Source organism: Scyliorhinus canicula, chromosome 13 (genome assembly GCF_902713615.1).
Source record: "Scyliorhinus canicula chromosome 13, sScyCan1.1, whole genome shotgun sequence".
NCBI lineage: Eukaryota > Metazoa > Chordata > Chondrichthyes > Carcharhiniformes > Scyliorhinidae > Scyliorhinus > Scyliorhinus canicula.
The window spans coordinates 19,287,835-19,294,264 of record NC_052158.1 but is presented as its reverse complement, the minus strand read 5'-3'; the positions used below and the strand labels follow the sequence as shown (position 1 = coordinate 19,294,264).

At 47.8% G+C, this 6,430-nt stretch overlaps 2 non-coding genes across 2 annotated transcripts; both read left to right on the top strand.

The window, feature by feature from the left end:
* The first annotated feature begins 3,270 nt into the window (after positions 1–3,270).
* Positions 3,271–3,434, top strand: LOC119976943. Its single transcript, XR_005463097.1, has one exon. It is a non-coding gene; the product is annotated as a U1 spliceosomal RNA (small nuclear RNA).
* A 962-nt stretch (positions 3,435–4,396) lies between these two features.
* LOC119976827 lies at positions 4,397–4,560 on the top strand. Its single transcript, XR_005463007.1, has one exon. It is a non-coding gene; the product is annotated as a U1 spliceosomal RNA (small nuclear RNA).
* The last annotated feature ends 1,870 nt before the right edge of the window (positions 4,561–6,430 follow it).

Genomic DNA, 6,430 nt, shown 5'->3' with positions numbered 1-6,430 from the left:
AAGCTCCTTATAAATGTCCGAAACCCTCCCTTCTCCCAGCCACACTCTGGAAACAACCCTATCCTGTCTCCCCCTTGGTGGTAGGAGTTGGAAGGTTGAGACCTGCCTGAGTAGGAAGTCCTGCGCCTGCAGATACCTAAAGTAATTCCCTCCCGTCAGTTCAAACACTCCCCCGTTGTCTTGTCAGCGGAGTGAGTCAGCTGGAGAGCGAAGGTAACAGCCCCACCAACTGGCGATTATCCGTATTGCAGGCAAAGTTCCGGAAGGCCTTTCCTTTTAAGGGTAGCATGCAAATAGTAACAGATATTTCCTGAAGCAAGTAGCATTTCTTCTTTAGCTAAAGAGATATACAAGTATGGAACATCACACATGATAAATAAGAATCTGTTGAGTGGAATGCAGATAATAAAGAAAGCAAATGGAATGTTGGCATTCATAGCAAAAGGAATTACATAGAACATACAGTGCAGAAGGAGGCCTCTGAGCCTCCTTTGAGTAGAAAGGTAAGGAAGTGTTGTTGCAACTATACAAGGCATTGGTGAGTATTGTGCACAGTTTTGGTCCCTTATTTGAGGAAAGATGTAGTGACATTGGAGGCAGTTCAGAGGAGATTGATTCCAGAGATGAGGGGTTTTCGTATGAGGAGAGATTAGACAGTTTAGGCCTATATTCTCTGGAGTTTAGAAGAATGAGGGGAGATGAAATTGAGGTTTACAAGATGCTAAAAGATATGGATAAAGTAAACGTGGAGCAGATGCTTCCTCTTGTGGGGCATTCTAAAATGAGAGGTCAGAGACTTAGCATAAGCGGCAGCAAATTTAAAACAGATTTGAGGAAAAGCTACTTCTGCCAAAGGGTCGTGAATCTGTGGAATTCGCTGCCCCAGAGTGCTGTGGATGCTGGGACAGTGAGTAAACTTAAGGAGGAGTTGGACAGATTTTTAATTGGGAATGGGTTGAAGGGTTAAGGAGAACGGGCAGGACGGTGGCGTTGAGGCCAGGATGGGATCAGCCATGATTACTTGGGAGGCTAAATTGCCTATTCCTGCTACTAGGTCATGTGTTCGGGGGAGGAAATGCATCTGGCTGATTTTGCAATTCAGCTCACAGGGGCCGGTTTAGCACAGTGGGCTAAACAGCTGGCTTGTAATGCAGACCAAGGCCAGCAGCGCGGTTTCAATTCCCGTTCTGGCCTCCCCGAACAGCGCCGGAATGTAGCGACGAGGGGCTTTTGACAGTAACTTCATTGTGACAAAAAGCGATTATTATTATTGGTCTATCGCATTGTAGATAGCAGATGAGGAACATATCAGCCATGATAGAATGGCGGAGCAGACTTGATGGGCCGAATGGCCTAATTCTGCTCCTATATCTTATCAACTTAGTAAGAAGTCTTCCAACACCAGGTTAAAGTCCAACAGGTTTGTTTTGAATCACTAGTTTTCGGAGCACTGGTCCTTCCTCAGGTGAATGAAGAGGTAGGTTCCAGAAGCATATATATGAAAATGAAAATCGCTTATTGTCACGAGTAGGCTTCAATGAAGTTACTGTGAAAAGCCCCTAGTCGCCACATTCCGGCGCCTGTCCGGGGAGGCTGGTACAGGAATCGAACCGTGCTGCTGGCCTGCTTGGTCTGCTTTAAAAGCCAGCGATTTAGCCTGGTGAGCTAAACCAGACAAAGTAACCAGACAAACCAGACAAAGTATAGACAAAGTAAAAAATGCAAGGCGATACTTTGAATGCGAGTCTTTGCAGGTAATGAGGTAATTTGCAGGTAATTTGCAGGAATTACCTGCAAAGACTCACATTCAAAGTATTGTCTTGCATTTCTGATTTTGTCTATATATATGGGGCACGATTCTCCGCAACCACGATGGGTGGGAGAATAGCGGGAGGTCCGCTCCCGCACCTCCCGCTATTCTCCCACCCCCCCAAAATGGCATGACCGATTTTGCGACACGCCCCTCGGAGAAACGCGGGCCACTATTTTTCACGGCGGCCCACGATTCTCCGGCCCAGATGGGCCGAGCGGCCTGCAGTTCCTGACCTGTTCACGACGGCGGCAACCACACCTGGTCGCTGCCGTTGTGAACATGGCGCGCCAGGTAAGTCTGGGGCCTGTAGGGGGGCGGATCGGGGATCGAGCCCCACGACCGTGCTCGGGAGGGGACGGGCCCGTGATCGGTGCCCATCTATCGTCGGGCCGGTGTCTCAAGGGGATGCACTCTTTCCCCTCCGCCGCCCCGCAAGATCAAGCCGCCACGTCTTGCTCGGTGGCTGAAGGGAAAGACGGCTACCGCGCATGCGCGGGTTTGAGCTGTCCAACCCGCGCATGCGTGGCTGACGTCATTAGGCGCCGCCGCGGCGTCATTCTTGGCGCGCCAGGCCTTGAAGCCAGGGACAAGGCCCGGCGGCCGAGTTTTCCGATACGGCCCTCCTATTACCCCGGGGAGGGGAGAATAGGGGGCCGGGAGAGGCTTCCGGCGCCGTCGTGAACCTCTCCGGGTTTCACAACGGCGTCGGGCCTTGCAGAAAATTCCTCCCATGGTTCGGGAGCCTCCCTCTTCATTCACCTGAGGAAGGAGCAGTGCTCTGAAAGCTAGTGTTTGAAACAAACTTGTTGGACTTTAACCTGGTGTTGTAAGACTTCTTACTGTGCTCACCCCAGTCCAATGCCGGCATCTCCACATCATGGCAATATATTGGCCGTTCCTTCACTGCCGCTGATTCAAAATCCAGGTACTCCCTCCCTGACAGCACAGTGGGAGCACCTACACAACATTGTTGTGGTTCAAGAGGGCTGACCAAAACGACTGACCTGCTTGAGGGGCCAATTAAGGGTGGGTAATAAAGGCTGGCCTTGACAGCCACGCCCACACATCACATGAACGAATTTTGTGAACAATCAGCAACATCTTGCTGCAGACACATCATTGACTCACTCCCCGCGGTTGTCAGTGGAGTGTCAGCTGGAGAGCGAAGGTAACAGCCCCACCAACTGGCGATTATCCGTATTGCAGGCAACCTTCCCGGAAGGCTTTTCCTTTTAAGGATGGCATGCAAATAGTAACAGAGATTCTCTGAAGCAAGTAGCCTTTATTCTTTAGCTAGAGGGATTATACAAGTATGTAACATTATAGATGAGAAATAACAATCTGTGGAGTGGAATTAGATACTGTACAAGGCGAGGTTCTGAGTTTGAAAACCTAGTTAGTGTGACTGTGAAAGGTAGTAGCCGGTGTGGGAAGGGAGAGTGTGAGAGTTTTCAAGCATACTTACCTGGCAGGGGTGAAACCATGATCAAGAAGGTGGTTCGCCCAGGACGAGGCTAGCCCATTGCACTTCGGGTGTGCTGACGCCTGCGATGTCCCCAAATGCGGGATACTCGACTGCAAAATTTGTGGTAGTGGGGGACTGCGTTCGCGCTCTCCCCTGATTTACAAATCAAAAATAGAACTGCAATTCACGGACTTACCAATAGGGCGCTGAACTCATTTTTACTCGTCTAGTCCTTTGTATTTGCTGCGCTTACGTAGTCTTCCCACCTAGTAATTGCCTAAATTCATCATAATTTTGCTCCCTTTGATTATCACCGGACAATTATTCATTCTTCTCATAGTTCATTACTCTCCCTGCAATTGACCCACAACTTGAATGTATTTCCCCCCCCAAAAAATTACCCTCACCCCACACAATTCTCCCCCTGCCATTTTATTTTGTGGCCGGCAAATTCCAAACACCGTGGGCTGTGGGGGACTGCGTTCGCGCTCTCCCCTGATTTACATTCAAAAATAGAAACTTGTTCGATTCTTGCGCCATTAAGCTGCTCTGCCAATCCCACATTAAACCTGCCTCTCTCGAGTCATTCACTTTTCCAACATGTGAAAAAGCGTCTGACTTTCCATGCCGTTCACAATTTTGTGAATCTCTGAGGGGTGTGTGTGCGCTCGGGAGGAGGGGGGCGGCCACCCATGAAGCTTCCAAAAATACCTCATGACTGAAAACCTCTCCTGGAGACACGCGTGACTCCAAAAAACCTCCTCATCAATCTAGCCCTCTATATCCAGTGTCAGAAAAGTTCAATCTTTCCTTGCTGAACAAAGTTAGACAAAGTTTTCTTTCTTGAAAGATGAGCCTGGGTTTGACGAACAGATACGTTCAGGGGCGGTTCTCTTCCTTTTAAGGGCAATATGCAAATAGCACAGCGGACTTATTAAACAATGTATTTCCTGCGAGAGAGGAATATCGGAACATTTGACAGAATAATACCGAAGATCTGGCTTTAGTGGGTAGAGGAAATTGTAAGCAAAGAAATAGTTTGGCGGTGTAAATGCAGTAAGTGTGAGTGTAAGATGTGATGTGTGGTGTGGGCTAGGAGGGTGTGAGAGCTTTTAGGCATACTTACCTGGTAGGGGTGAAACCATGATCAAGAAGGTGGTTCGCCCAGGACGAGGCTAGCCCATTGCACTTCGGGTGTGCTGACGCCTGCGATGTCCCCAAATGCGGGATACTCGACTGCAAAATTTGTGGTAGTGGGGGACTGCGTTCGCGCTCTCCCCTGATTTACAAAACAAAAATAGAATTGCTTTGCTTAAATGAATTTTGTGCAATCCAGTAAATGTATATTTTCTTCACCTTGGTTATCATTGCTTCTCTGCAAATTTTATTGCTGTTCCCCGCATGATCCCCACCCCCACAACTTGAATTATTTCCCCCATAACATTTACCGTCAGCCCACACAATTCTCTCCCTGACATTTTATTAGAACATAGAACAGTATAGCACAGAACAGGCACTTCGGGCCTCAATGTTGTGCCGAGCCATGATCACCCTACTCAAACCCATGTATCCACCCTATACCCGTAACCCAACAACCCCCCCCCCCCCCTCCTTAACCTTACCTTTTAGGACACTACGGGCAATTTAGCATGGCCAATCCACCTAACCCGCACATCTTTGGACTTTTGTGGCTGGCAAAGTACACGCAACAATTTTAATCTTGCAATTTGTCCATTTCCCACATTCCTTCCAGCAAACCCCGTATCTCTCCAAACTGGCCCTGTGAACATCCTTTTCCAATTCCCGCCTCGGTATAACCCCTCCCGGCCCCCCGCCCCCGTGAACAGCCTCCTGTGTAATTCCTCCTGTGTGAAGTTCCTGTCCCCTCCCCCATGTGTAATGTCCTTTCCTGCCATCCGGGTTTAGGAAGAGGATTCCCAGCCGTTGGGGAAGCCGTTCCCTGACGTGTTCCAAAATCTATTTGTAGCCAGCAACATAAGGCGGGGGGGTGGGGGGGGGGGGGGGTGGAATGCAGCGGGTGGGTAGGGAAAACAATTGCCTGTAAATATATGTGTTGCTTTCTTTGTCTTTTTTAATTTTTCCTTTTTTGTGTGGTTATGCATTATCTAACCTAACTTGTGAAATGAATTGTGAAATATAAGAAAACCAATAAAAACATTTTAAAAAAGATACAGCAGTGCTAACGGCAGCCCTTTGAGCAGAGAACTCTAGGAGCAGACTAGTCTGAGCAATGGCAAATTGGAAATTGAAAGCTATTTGTTACGCTAAAGATTTTCTGACCTTCTTAATAATCCTCAAGGAAGCAGATTGGAGAGCAGCCAAGAAAGGAACCTCAATTCACACACACTATTTTGTGGTTACAAAGGATTCCTAAATCTATCTAATATATTAAAGCAGATTCACGAGCACTTGGTGATTTTTGTTGCAGAATATCTTATGTAACCGATCTTGCTACAATGCAAAGCCTGGAATCAACTGGTCCAGTATTCGCCTGACCAACGTCTGATCTCACACCAAGTTCCAACTGCCCACCTAACCTCTGCTCTCGAGTCTACATTGACTCCTTGTGCTCCAACACCTCAAATTTGAAATGCTCAAACTTCTGTTCAAATCCCTCTATGGCCACCTGCCTCCTGATACTAACCTACTCCAGATCTACAAACCTCAAAAACTCTGTGTTCCTCCAATTCCAGCATGTTGCACTGGATTTCTTTTATTCGTTCCTCTCTTTCAAGGCCAGCATTGCCCATCCCTAAATGAACCTTAAGGAGGTGGTGGTGATCTGCCTTCTTGAAACGTTGCACCTTTGGTAGTCGTATCTCAAGTATTTTAGGTCATAAACTTTAGAATTCCCTCCTCAAAGTTCTCCACTTCTGCACCCTTTCTCCTTTAAGATGCTCCTTAATCGGGCAAGTTCTTGTTCCTGACTCTATTTTGATGACATCGACATTTTCATTGCTTATTTTCACAGTTCAGCACAAATGAGACTTTCAGTTGGTGCCAGGAGTGCCTGGTACCTGGCAGGAAGATGGCCAACACAGTGTCCAATTGAACATTTTGGATTGGATGCCTGGTTGGCGAGGGAAAGTTGTGAATCAGAAATTAGTCATACCCACTCACACGCACATTGG